The 14,575-nt window shown below is 54.1% G+C and overlaps 1 pseudogene; it reads right to left on the bottom strand.

Annotated features, from left to right (window-relative positions):
• Positions 1 to 3,849: 3,849 nt before the first annotated feature.
• On the bottom strand, positions 3,850 to 11,008 carry LOC120673276 (annotated as a pseudogene).
• Positions 11,009 to 14,575: the final 3,567 nt, after the last annotated feature.

The following is a 14,575-nucleotide window of genomic DNA, read 5'->3' as shown; positions in this document are numbered from 1 at the left end:
TGTGCATTTCTTATGCATAATAAACACAAAAATATTTGCATGATAGATGCATATATTTGTTTTGCATAACCAAATTGAAATATTGACAAAATATATGCACTTCTTTTGTTAACTCATAAATTAAAGCAATACCCATATTGTTTTGCATGGATGAACAGTTAAAACTGCTTAAAGTATGACAGATGCACTCATCAATTGTATGATATTTATATCCCTTTGCATGTAGTATTGTGCATGATGTTGCAATTCTTTTACACATATTTTTTTACACTCATCAATTGTGGAAATAATATTTCATCAAACTTCTCGCTGCTCAAGAGAAAAAGACTAAAATGTAATACGTTTATTTAAAAGGACAAATAATTAATATTACAAAATAAACACTAACACTGATGTGTTACTCATGTCACAGATAATTAATGTCGACCAAAATAAAAATTATCTTATGATGCACATACTTTTGTGCATGCACATATACAACTGTTTATGCTTAATTTTTTTAGTGGAGCAAATACACATCAAAATGATATATCATCAAACTTCTTGTTGCTCAAGAGGAAAAGACTAAAATTCATATGCTTATTTAAAATAATAAATCATTAATATTACCAAATAAACACTAACCCTGCCGTGTTATTCATGTCACAGATATTTAGCATGAATAATGATCAAAATACAAATTATGTTATGATGCACATACTTTTGTGCATGGCAGAAAAATCTTATTAATTATTTGCATGTGAGGGTGCACACATATTGTTATTATCCATGTGAAAAGTTCTTATTCATGTTGCAGCAGCACACATCATTTACGAATGATTTTATAAATATACGGGTGCGCACATATGTGTATCTTTATTTATGAATGATTTTTATAAATATATAAAAGTGGAGAATGGGGGATGATAGAAGACAGTCAATGGAAGATGAAGAGACGCTTGTAGAAATAAATTCGCTCTTCTCATCCGGTCATCCCACCATCCCTCTCCCATTTGACACGCATCGCACATCCCACCATTCCTCTCCCTTCTGACACCTGCATGCGTGTTGTAGGCTTGTCAGCTTATTTTTGTCTGATCCATTCGGCAGCCATCCAATGGCGGCTGAGACCGGTGCTGGGGCACACCAGCTCCACGATAAGACTAACTCCAACAAGAGAAAGCCTTTTGACACACATCGCACATCCCACCATTCCTCTCCCTTCTGACACCTGCATGCATGTTGTAGGCTTGTCAGCTTATTTTTGTCTGATCCGTTCGGTAGCCATCCAATGGCGGCTGAGACCGGTGCCGGGGCACACCAGCTCCACGATAAGATTGACTCCAACAAGAGAAAGGAAAATAAGAGAGGCATTCGGGAGTTTGCATAGCCCACAGTGTTTGCCTCGCGCACGCAAAAAATCGAGTCTCCAACAGCGCAGACGCAAAAAATCAGCCCCCTCCCACAGCTACCGCCGGCGGCGCCCCCACCCCTCCCTCCCGCCAGTGGCCGCGGGCCGTGGCCACACGGCTGAGGCGGAGGCAGCTGCGCCACCCCCTCCCCTCCTCCCGGTGCCAGTGCGCCACCCCTCCACTCTACTCTCGCCGCCAGTGCACCACCCCTTCCCTCCCCTCTAGCTACTGCCGACGCCGCCCCCTCCCCTCCTCTTCAGCTACCGCCGGCGGTGCCCCCTCCCCTCCCTCCCGCCAGTGGCCGCAGGCCGCGGCTGCACGACCGACGTGGAGGCGGCGGCGGTGCCCCCTCCCGTCCCTTCCTCCCGCTGGTGGCTCACGTGTTCGCGCGGGCCGCCACAAGGAGCTCCGTGACGGTCGATTCAAGCTCCGCCGGGGCCGATTCGAGCTTCGCAGGGAGTGCCGCCGCCATTCCGCCCCACCACGCGTGCACCGCCGCGGCTCCGGCCCGCCGCCAGCTGCGGCCTGCCGCCAGCTGCGGCCTGCCGCCGCTGCCCTGCCGCGCGGGGAGGAGGTCACTCGCGCTCACTCGCGCGGCCAGCCCCACCGCTTGCCTCCGGATTTGCGTAGGAGGAGAGAGGGAATCCATTTTTAGCTCACCTCTCTCCTCACGATGCAAACTGCATGCTGCGATGCCTCATTTGTTGGAGATGGATTTCGTGCGGCACAGTGTCCGCCGAGATGCAAAATGGCTTTGCATTCCTTTGTTAGAGTCAGTATAAATTAGGGGGGTGGGGGGCATCTTGCCCTCATGAGGTTTTAAAATAACGTTAGGTTCTATAGGATGACAATGGGGTTGCTGGAATTAGGGGATTCTTTTTTTTTTGCGAGTGTACAGGTTTCTAATGTTGCAGCATGTGATTTGGATATTGACGAGTTCTGGTTGTGATTTATCTTTCCCCCATGTTGCTACGGTTGTTGGGAAATGTTATGACAGTTGATATGTGATGTGGTAATATTATTTTCTAAAGTCGTAATAAGTTATTGGTGAGATTACCTTTCTTTCCCCAGTGTTGTGGTATGTTTATTGGATGTTTCACTACTTGAAACCGTTTTTCCCTATGTGTGCCAAATTTCCCTGAGTGTTTTTCAAGAAACCCACAAGAAAATTCGATTTTCCTTGTTGCTTGCCGAAACACTCACATGGGAATAACCGAACACATTGGGAAATTCACTCTTGCCTGTAAGTTGTTTAAAACCTCTCTGGGAAAATTATGAACACACAGGAAAATTAAGATTTTCTTTGTCGGTTGGGTAAACACTCACAAGGAAATTCATAACACACACAGAAATTCATAATTTCTTTGTCGGTACTCGAATACTCACAAGAAAATATCAGACATACACAGAAAAAATGGATTACTAGATGGATTCAAATGAATAACACATGTATAGTTGGTCTTCCTTCTTTTAATTCTGGATTAAAACTTGTTTTGGTATTTCTCCCTCATATCAACTCCCAATTCGATGATTCTTTTTTCTTAATTTTTCTAAAATCATGGTAGAAAAATATTAATTACTACTTTTTGAATATTTTCATATGGCTTTTTTTTCTTCCACCGAAATTCAAAGTAGGAAAATATGTTTTTTCACAAAAATTGGCAATGTAAATTCATATTTTCTAATGTTATGCTGAAAATAAGGTTGTGTCCAAATTTGAGGTGCATACGAGTTCGAAAATATAGTGGTACAACTTTACTAAAACTATTTAAATTTTTTATGGCAAGATTATGAACCAAAAATATGTTATCATGTTATTTTTTAAAATCTTTTAACCAAATTTAGATAATATTGCAATTATTATGTGGTAATTTGGAGAAAGAACTTTGAATTGTCCATAGAAGACAATTGAATTTTTCCAGTACTGTAAATTGTTTTTCAAGGAAATTAGTTTTCAGCTTTCCTGTCGGTAAATTAGATAACCCTGTCGGTGATATCACCCTCAAGGAAATTCCAGTTTCCTGTAGTGTTTCAACCGGTGATATGCGATGTTGTAGGTACTTGTACACTGTAAATATTGTAGAAGACCAATCAATCGTTGTAGTAGTACTGTATATATATCTTTAACTAAAATGTTGCACGAAACATCCATCTATGTTGCGGTGGGTTTTTTCCGTGTGCTAGAAGAGCATTTTGTTCTTTGAATGTTGCATGCAACATGCACATATGTTCCGGTCGAAATTTTGATAGTCAATAGTCATCAACGGTCCGACGCTAGTATCCGGATCGGACGTCCGGACGCTAGCATCTATGATTTTTCAACCGACTAATATCAACAGCACAATAACTCAGCATAAAATTAATTATGGTAACATCCAATTTTGTCCAGATCAACGAAGTGGAAATAAACTAATAAACTAAAAGAAAAAATAGATAGAGACCTGTATCTACAATTTGACGTACCGGCCCAAATTAAACCACATACATACAAGGAAGAGAATGGAAACTGATGATTAGACTGAGATACCAGTGCTCTCTGGCCGCTTAACAATGCCGGCGTGACCAAGCAATGCCCAAAGCACGGTTATGAACTCGCCACCGCTGCGGAGCGACTTGGTGTTGAAGCCCAACTATCTACGCGACTATCCCGTGCCGCATGCGGTCACGACGTCCTCTCCACGGCGCGCTCTGCGGATCACGTTCCCGACATGGTCGCCACGTCCTCGCGGCGCGCTCTGCGGATCACCCAAGACTCGAACGCACACTCCCACGGCCCCGTTCTTCCTGGAACGCCAGCGCGTCCTGTAATCTAGGGTAGTTTTGATCCCATCATTGAGTTGGATGTATATATAGGCTATGCCGGTGATCAATGGAAATTACGGTTGATCCAGTTCCACTCTACATGGTATCAGTTAGCGCTTGATCGTACTTACCCGCTTCCACCTTCCTCCAGCTCCGCCATGGCACACTCGCCAGCGCGCTCCTCCTCCTCCTCCTCCTCCTCCTCTGATGCTTCCGACCTCCTCGACATTCCCCAACCTGCCTCCCTCGCCGTGGTTCAGACGGTGAACATCAGCAACCACGTCCCTGTTCTCCTCGATCTCCTTGACTCCAACTACAGTCAATGGCGTTGCCTCCTGGAGTCTGTTCTTGGCAAGTTCGGTCTCCTCGGCCACGTTCGTTCTCCGCCGCCCCTTGCCGATCGTGACGCCGAATGGCGTCAGGTCGACTACTCCATCGTCAACTGGCTCTACACAACCATCAACCAGGGCATCTTCGACCTCATCTACAAGCCCGATGCCTCCGCGTTCACCATCTGGTCGGACATCGAAGGTCTCTTCCGCGACAATGAGATGCACCGTGCTGTCATCCTTGAGGCTGACTTCCGCAGCGTCGTCCAAGGCAATCTCAGCATCGACGCCTACTGCACCAAGCTGAAGAAGCTCTCCGACAAACTGTGCGACGTTGGTCATCCCGTCTCCGAGCCCAGCCAGGTGTTGAACCTCCTCCACGGACTGAACCCCAAGTACCGCTACGTCAAGCCGGTGCTCACCTCCAAGCCTCACACCTTCATGAGTGCCCGCTCCTACCTGCTGCTCGAGGAGATCCAACTTCAGCACGACGACAACACGGCCGCCGGTCAGGCGTTCCTCGCCAACCACGGTGGCTCCATAGGATCTGCCGCCCCCGCCGCTCATGGTGGGTCCTTCGGCTCTGGCGGCTCTTCTTCTGGTGCGTCCGGCTCCTCCAACCCCGACGCCGGTGGCAACCGCGGCTCCAAGCCCAAGAACAAGCACCACGGCCGTGCACCGAGCGTCGGCTCATCCTCCTCCGGCAACACGAGCGCCACACCCCAGCGGCCACAGGTGCCGTGGACGGCCAACTACAACCCGTGGGCCGGGCTTGTTCAAGCCGGCCCATGCCGTTCCGTGCGCCTGGATCCGGTCTTCCGGGTCCTCGTCCTCCGGCTCAACAGGCCATGGTGGCACAGCATCCGGCTCCTCCAACGCCGAATGCTGCACACTATGGGGCGTCTGCATGGGACAACAGCGCCCTCTATGCCGCCCTGAACACTGCCGGCGTCGCCACTCAGCCACCCAGCTCCGATGATTGGTACTTCGACACCGGCGCCTCCTCCCACATGTCCAGTGGTTCCGGTATCTCTCCTTCTTCTCTGACTCCCTTTCAATCCTTCGTTACTGTTGGGAATGGTGCTCGGCTTCCCGTTACTCATACAGCTGCCGGCACTATCCCTACCTCCTCTACCCCCCTTCATCTGCATAATGTTCTTGTCACTCCCTCTCTAGTTAAGAATCTTGTTTCCGTTCGTCAACTAACTCGTGACAACAACATTTCCATTGAATTAACCCTGCCGTTTTTTCAATCAAGGATCTTCCAACCCAAACGGTGATGCTCCGATGTGACAGCCCAAGCGATCTCTACCCTCTACGGCTGCCTCTCCACCAAGCTCTCTCTGCGTCTTCTTCGGCGTCGATCGAGCTTTGGCACAACCGTCTTGGGCACCCTGGCTCAACCACTTTGCATTAGGTCCTTCATAGTTTGGATTTCCACTGTAATAAATCGGCAGCACATTCTTGTCACCATTGCAGTGTTGGCAAGCATGCTCGCCTTCCTTTCCAGCATTCAGACACACCTGCATATTTCCCTTTTCAACTTGTGCATTCTGATGTGTGGACATCGCCTGTTTACAGTCATTCCGGTTACAAATACTATGTTGTGTTCATTGATGCTTACACTCATTATATTTGGACTTACCCGGTTTGACAAAAGTCTAATGTTCCTCATGTCATCCGTGGCTTCTTTGCGTATGTAACCACACAATTCCAGCTTCCCATCATCACTTTTCAGTCCGACAACGGCACTGAATATGACAATGTTGCCTTGCGCTCCTTCTTCTCGGCTCAGGGCACGGCGTTCCGCCTCTCCTGTCCATACACTTCCCAGCAAAACGGCAAGGCAGAGAGGATTTTGCGCAAAATTAACAACTGTATACGTACTTTGCTTCTTCACAGTGCAGCTCCCCTCTCCTTTTGGGCTGAAGCTCTGAACACGGCGACGTACCTCATCAACCGGCGTCCCTGTCGCGCCACCAGGCAGATCACGCCGCACCATCTGCTTCTTGGTGTTCCCCCGCGCTATGATGAACTCCGCGTTTTCGGCTGTCTCTGCTACCCCAACACCAAAAACCAAGTCGCCTCACAAGCTCAGTCCCCGCTCGGTGGCTTGCGTCTTCCTCGGCTACCCCAGCGACCACCGCGGCTATCACTGCTACGACATCGTCACCGGTCGCGTCTACATGTCTCGGCACATCATGTTCGTGGAACACTCCTTCCCGTTCCATGAATCGCCTGCGAGGTCACGATCGCCCTCGCCCTCTCCGACCTCTGCCGACAAAGACACACTGCTACCAGTGCACGCCGCGCCTGCCCGCGTCGCGCCACGCCACCAGCCATCCACGCCACCACCGCCGCCGTCGCCTGCTGCTGCACCAAGCTCTTCTGCAACGCTAACACCTGTGGGAGTTTCACCCGACGTCACGTCCGCTCCTCCACCTCCTCGCCAGCACACCATGGTGACATGCGCACGCGACGGCATCTTCAAGTCCAACCCCAAGTACGCGCTCACCGGCACGTCGCCAGTATCTGCTGTCCCTCAGTTGGTTCGTGTGGCTCTTCGTGACCCGCACTGGCGCGACGCCATACAACAGGAGTGCGACGCTCTTCTACGCAACAAAATGTGGACTCTTGTTCCGCGTCCTCCTGACGCCTGCGTCCTCTCTGGCAAGTGGGTGTGGAAGATCAAGACGGGGTCCGACGGCACGTTCGAGCATTGCAAAGCTTGTTGGGTCGTGCGTGGTGATCGTCAGCAACCGGGGATCGACTTCGGCGAAACTTTCTCCCCAGTTGTGAAACCGGCCACCATTCGCACCGTCCTCACCATCATCGCCTCCAAGAACTGGCCAGCGCACCAACTCGACGTATCAAATGCGTTCCTCCACGGCAACATTCAAGAGCGCGTCTACTGCCAGCAGCCGCCTGGATTCGCCGATCCCGCGCACCCTAACGATGTCTGCCTGCTCTCCCGCTCGCTCTATGGCCTTCGCCAAGCACCTCGAGCATGGTTCCAACGCTTCGTCGAGCACGCGCTGTCCATCGGCTTCAGGCAAACACGCACTGACAGCTCCTTGTTCGTCTACAAACGCGGGAACGCCATGGCGTATCTTCTCCTCTACGTCGACGACATGATTCTATCGGCGTCATCGCAAGAACTCCTTCAGCACATCGTGCGTACCTTGCAGTCCGCATTTGCTGTCAAGGACATGGGGCCCGTGAGCTACTTCCTCGGCATCGACGTTCAGCGCAATCGCGAGGGCTTCTTGCTCTCTCAGTCCTCCTACACCCTCGACGTCCTCGATCGGGCCGGGATGTCGAACTGCAAGCCCGTCGCGACGCCGGCCGAGATTTCCTCCAAGGCCTCAAGCTCTGATGGTGTGCCGCTAAGCAAGACCGACACGTCCTGGTACCGCAGCATGGCAGGGGCGCTCCAGTACCTCATTCTGACGCGGCTGGACATTGCATATGCTGTGCAGCAAGCTTGCTTGCATATGCATGCTCCCACCGTGGCGCACTCCGCACTTCTCAAGCGCATCCTCCGCTACATCAAGGGGACTTCGTCGCTCGGCCTCCAGCTCCTGGCGTCATCTTCTCCAACAATCACCGCGTACACCGACGCGGACTGGGCCGGCTGCCCAGACACGAGACGTTCCACGTCGGGCTTCGCTGTCTTCCTCGGCGACTCGTTGGTCTCGTGGTCCTCAAAACGCCAGACGACTGTGTCCCGTTCGAGCGCGGAGGTGGAGTATCGCGGGGTGGCAAACGCTGTGTCCGAGTGCACATGGCTTCGGCAACTACTACGGGAGCTCTACTGCAACGCTACACAGGCTACCATAGCCTACTACGACAATGTCTCCAGTGTGTACATGTCGTGCAATCCAGTCCATCACCGGCGCACGAAACACATCGAAATCGAAATCCACTTCGTTCGGGAGAAGGTGGCGATCGGTGAGCTTTGCGTTCTCCAGATTCCCAGCGCCAGACAGTTTGCGAACATCTTTACAAAGGGTCTGCCGACGACACTCTTCGAGGACTTCCGTTCCAGTCTCTGCGTCGGATCGAGAAGCTGAGACTACAGGGGGGTGTTGAAGCCCAACTGTCTACGCGACTATCCCGTGCCGCATGCGGTCACGACGTCCTCTCCACGGCGCGCTCTGCGGATCACATTCCCGACGTGGTCGCCACGTCCTCGCCTCGGCGCGCTCTGCGGATCACCCAAGACTCGGACGCACACTCCCACGGCCCCGTTCTTCCTGGAACGCCAGCGCATCCTGTAATCTAGGGTAGTTTTGATCCCTTCATTGAGTTGGATGTATATATAGGCTATGCCGGTGATCAATGGAAATTATGGTTGATCCAGTTCCACTCTACACTTGGCTTGTGCCGTCGCGTTCTCTGACGGCGCAAGGTAGAGGATGAGCTCTGCCCAGAATTTGGCAAGCACCTTCCACGTCAGCTCCTCGTCGGCGAGCTGCTTCACAAGCTGCCACCCGAGCTTGGATGCCTTCTTGAGCGTCGCGTTCATGCTCCTAGCGTGGCACGTTGCCGTGCGCTCGTACCGCACCACCGGCCCGGCGCAGCGTGCGAGCACCCGCGTCACCTCCTCCACCACGCCCTCGTAGAGCTCCTCCGTCCACACGCGGTGGTCCGGCAGGAGCCCCGGTTTCAGCGCCACCAGGTAGGCGCAGTAACGGGACAGCCGCGTCGCAACGACCACCCGTTCGCTCTCACCATCGCAGTCATTGTCACCGTCGACTCTGCCATGCGCACCCTGGGAGCGCTTGAGCTCGGCGAGCCTGGTAGCGACATGCCACATGAGGATCTGCTCGGATAGGCTGCCCAGCACCAGCTCCGCATTGTCGTCGCCGGTGGCGTTAATGCGGCAAGCCTAGATGAGCTTGTCGGCGACGCCGTTGCGTTGCAAGGACAGCTCGCCATTCACGAGCCCGCCCTGGTTTGTTCTTAGCGTCTCCACGATGGCAGACTTCACCGCCGCCGCCACGACGACGGTTTCCTTGGCGATCCGGTCGACCTGCCTAGAGACGCAGCCGTAGTAGCAGAACCAGAGCTGCAGGATGGACATTTGGCAGAAGCGGTCATCCCATTGTTGCATGGCCCGGAGGCGGAGGACGCGGCCGAGCTTCCGACGCACCTACGGCGACTTGCGCCATGACGAGCATCGAGCGTACTCACAGATGGTGGACACCTTGATCTAGTCGGAGCAGAAGTAGCTGGCGATCTCCCACCCCTCAGTGAACACGATGACGGCGATGAAGGAGACGGAGACGAGGACATCGAGGCCGACGATGACGTGGAACACGGTGTCGTGGTCTTACAGGTAGCTCCTGAGTTGCAGGTAGTCCATGGCGAGCGTCGTGCCGCGGTTCGTCATGTCGTGCACGATGGCGCCACCGGCGGCGAGGCAGCTGATCCACGTGGCTAGCCCAAGGATCGCGTTGAGCGCCGGGAAGCACCAGCCGCTCGCGTAGAAGACGGAGAGCTTGGAGTAGTGGAAGTCGGCGAGGAAGGACAGCTTGGTCTCAACCACCTGGAACACCCGCTCGGGGCTCCCACTAAGGAGCCCGTCCTGCACGAACGCCATGGCACGGTGACAACCGGCCTCAGCGAGTGGGCACCCGATGAACCGCCGGAGCTGCAGCTTGAACAGGGCGAAAGAGAGGCAGAGATCCTTGAGGTGCGGGAAAGAGGCGAGGAGCGGGTCGCCGGATGAGGAAAGCCTCCATGTCATGTCCACGGTGACGAGATGTCGAGATGCCCATGCCCATGCCCGCCGTCAATGGACAAGGACGGCGGAGGTGCCCGGTCAATGCGGTACCCCTGCGGTCTCGCCTCAATGTGGAGTTTGTCCTCACCCATCACAAAGTAAGGAGGCACCTTAACCTCGTCACCGCCGCCTTCGCCTGCTTGAGCTTGCCCATGGATTTGCTTCATATAGTCGGCGATGAGGTATGCGTTGAGGCCGACGGCGAAGGAGTTCTTGGCGAGCTCGGCAGCGACGAGCCTGTGGATGAGCTTGAGGAGGCTAAGCACCCACAGCCAAAGGAGGACGCCGGTGAGCTGCGGGCTCCCGGCAGTGCCGCCACTGCTGATGATAAGGAACGCCGCCCACCCCATCCTTGCAAGCTGCTCGACCGAGGGCCGGAACTTGTTCCCGGTGGAGCCACCGCTGTCGATGGTCGAGGTGGAGGAGCAGGCGGTGTCAATGGTGTTGCGCAGGATCTGGAGGAAGACGGTCTAGGAGAGGAGGAGCGGCACGCGCGCGGCGTCCCACTTCGCCGCGGCGGAGACGGCGTAGGACACGAGAGGGAGGAAGAGGGTGGAGGCGGCCCAGACGAAGAGGCGAAGTGCCGGGTGGCTGGAGCGGCGGCGGTAGGAGCTGAGCACGACGAGGATGGCGAGGAGGACAATGCTCACGATGGCCGTCACCTCCATGAGGAGCAGATTGACGAGGCTGGAGGCCATGGCTATGGATCCACCGTGTAGTGGTAGCAAATAGCAATCAATGAGCAAATGGAGAGAGTAGAGGTCCTCAATCTGCAAATTATGCTATGGGTGCGCAAGATGATGGCTTTGTTTCCTCCAATGGACTTGTGATCTGTGCCTAAGTTGCATGATGGTCAGCTGGATCACTGGATCATGTCAGGAGAAGGTTGGAGTACAAGTCAAGCTAAAGACACGATTCTCTACTGGCGGCTTCAAGAGTCTAATTAAGTCCGTTCAGAAGGAATGCCATCACTTCTGTAAATGAAACGGGGAATACATCCAGGTTGCATTGCATAGGCTGTTTACAACCGTACGTACAAGGTAATGGACGCCTTAATCAGAAACCCCTGTGGCCACGTCATGAATTGATATAGCCGGGAAAAGCTCAAAAGCTGCCGGGAAAAGCTCAAAAGCTTCAAAGGCGTTGCTTTACTTTAAAAACATGGCGTACAACCCCCCCTCGCGCCGTCGTTCTAGTCCACGCCGCCTCCTTCCCCCTCGACATCGCCCGAGCAGGTCACCGGAAGCTCGGCGGCCGGCAAGGAAGGCGACGGCGGGGCAAATCGGCCCGTGCGGGGCTCAGGCGCTGGGGCGGGACAGGGCTAGGGGCCTCTGCATGGTGGCATGCTGGTGCATCATCGGCGCGGATCCGGCCCTTGCGTCACTAGATCTAATGATCCTGGTCTTTTGCACGGCGGTTGGCGAGGCGGGTGCGTGGTGTGGCCTGTCGGCGCGCGGAGGCGGCATGCGAGGCTGGTGGCGGCAGCTTGGGCACCAGCCCTGGCGGCCCGTCGCCGCACGGAGGGCGGGGTGCTCCTGGGGATTGCACAGTAGTACCCAGCAGCTGGTGCTGCTCTACGGCGTACTATAGGCCCGCGAGGACGCCCGGCGTCGATGGTGGCCGCTAGATGACCGGATCCGGACCCTCCGCGGTTGGATCTGGGGTGACGTTGGCAGCTTCGACGGTGTTGGCAACCTGTAGTGGCGTACGACGGGCCGGGGTAGCGGCGGGCAGCCTTGGCGGCAGCCTGATGCGACGCGCCACGGAAGTGGTGGCCAGGCGGTCTGCAGTGGCGGACTGCGTGCCGAAGTACCTAGGCTCGTGCCCGCCTCTAGCGACGTCAGGCGATTCGTGGGGCATCGGGTAGTGCCACCTCGCTGTGTGAGCTGCCATGGGACGCCTTCATCGACACGTGTCAGGACGACAGTGGCCGGCGAGGGCCTCGAAGACTCGTGTGCGGCAACGACAACATGAAGGCAGTCTGCGCGAGGTGCGAGGAGGCACGTCTGTTGGCGCCGCCCCCGGAACGCCTTCCACGGTCGTGGTCCCAGGAGTGTCAGGTGGGGGTACGTGCTATGGTGCATATGGGATGCTCTGGGCCAAAGCCTTTGCCTATATTGCTGGCAGCGATGATGGCGGCGTCTTAGGGTGTCGTTTTCCCCGTTGGGGGCGTCATCTTGGATCTCCATCCCTGCGGCATGGGTTCTCTAGGTGAAAACCTTGTCCAGTTCTCTGGACGAGTGACCGCGGTGCCACTAGCGTCGTGCCCTCCTTGGAGGCATCGTCTTTTGAGACCCAACTCTGCTCTGGCATTGCTGGTGATGACGGCTCATGGAAGGCCCCTTTCGGTGGTGGCGTCGAGCGGTCTAGTGCAGGTTGGCGAGCTTCATAGGGGTCGCAAAGCTCGTGCAGTGGCATTCGCACCCCTGGTGGCGGTCAGGGGTTATCTCACTTTGTCGGTGTGGCTGCTGGCAGCAGACCGTGATGGCTGGCATTGCTAGGCAACTGTCAATGTGGTGCGAGACAGCGTCAGGCGATGGTGCTTGTGGCATCGACATCGTGCGATGACTTGGCTTGCAATGGATTGCGGCGGGTGGCTCAGCTCTACTAGACTACTCCGGTGTGATACATCGTCGGAAAGACGGCACAAGTGACTACCTTGGCTTGCTGGCATGGCGGCGGGAGCCTTTTGCATGGGTGTAGGAATGAGGTGATGTCGGTCTTCGGTTGGGGCATGGCTGTTCTTTTGAGGCTCTAAAAAGCGGGGCAACTCCGCCTCTATCCTGATGGCGACTTCTGAAACGGATCTGTGACGTGGTGCTGTGACGGATGTGGCGAGCCCCCCGCGTGCGGTGTTTCTTCGAGGCGACAAGAGTGAGGTGGAGTCCAACGGCGGATGTGGCGAGGCCCCGCGCATTTGTGCCTTTGCGAGACTGCGAGGCAGCCTGCGAGAGGTCCGGAGATGGAGTGTGGTTCTGCATCGGTACTTCGGTGATGGGTCCCACATGGCGGTCGCCTTTTGGTGCGGTGCGGTCTTCTTCCCTAGGTTTTCCGTTGACGGGAGGTCACAACGGGAGTTCGGCAGCGGCTTTTTAAGAGTGTATGTTGGTGGACGTCGCGCGCCTTATTGTTGTCTCTCCTTCTGGCTGTGTTCTTTGTTTTTCCTGTATGTAGTCTTCCATGACTATCTACTTATATTTATTCCTTCTTTATCAATGAAATGGGCACCATCTTGTGCCGGTTCGTTCAAAAAAAACATGGCGTACAAGTCAAGATCATGAGATTTACAAGCTTTACAATCAAAAGATTGATTACATCTGAACATGATACTATTCGATCTCTAATCTGTTATTATATCTATAGCATGTGTTCCAATTTCAAGCAGCCCCCTCAATCACTATATGACAAGTTTGTTAGTTGTGTGTCAAAGGACTGAATCCTCCGCCTCCTCACATCCCCTGATCGAAGGCATGCCAGTCATTCATTAGCTATAGGCCCCCTCTTGCGGAGCGCTGTATAAAGACAAAGAGAGACGCCAGAGCACGCAGTCCAAAGATTGTTGTCCCACAATGCCCCAAAAAATCCCTACACTCGGACCTATCTGAGAGAGGCACTGAAGCGAGAGGATTCGCTCACAGCACTGTCATCGTCGACTCCGCCGCAGCCACAGCAACATCTTCCCCGCCACACTCTGACCTCCATGGCGGCGCCATGGCAGGCAGCAGTAGCTACTAGCATGGTATTTCTCCACCGTTATGAATTTCACCCACTCGACCTAGATTGATATCAGTTAGCTGATTTAGTGAAGTAGTTCGATTTGGGGGAAGAAAAGAAGAAGACAGAAAGAAAGGATTTCGATCACAGCCAAAAAAACTCACCTCTGTACCCACCAATCCGCCATGAGGGCACCCGGCAAAGCTTCTCGGGGGCAAGCAGAAGGAAAGAAGAAAGGAAAGATGCTGAGAATCAAGGCTTGGGGTTGCGCAGCCATGGTGCAGCCATGGCGCGGTGACCGGATGGTGTGGCACAGCGGTGTGAGGCCGCCGGCGGCGCCCGCCCGAGCAGAGAGAGAGAGAGAGAGAGAGAGAGAGAGAGAGAGGCAAAGAGGCTCGTGTGCAGCAGTGCTCTGTGTCGCCGGACATGGAGCCGGGTGGTTGGACCTGCTGGCACGCCGGTCAGAGAGCTGAGAGAAGGAATAAATGGTTGGGGTTTTGACCGGAGGATGGTCAACTCGCCGTTTTGTTTGGGCGAGAATCATGCTAGAC

This window comes from Panicum virgatum, chromosome 5N (assembly GCF_016808335.1).
Source record: "Panicum virgatum strain AP13 chromosome 5N, P.virgatum_v5, whole genome shotgun sequence".
NCBI classification, from domain to species: domain Eukaryota; kingdom Viridiplantae; phylum Streptophyta; class Magnoliopsida; order Poales; family Poaceae; genus Panicum; species Panicum virgatum.
The sequence above is the reverse complement of the archived record's forward strand: the minus strand, read 5'-3'. Positions and strand labels throughout refer to the sequence as shown.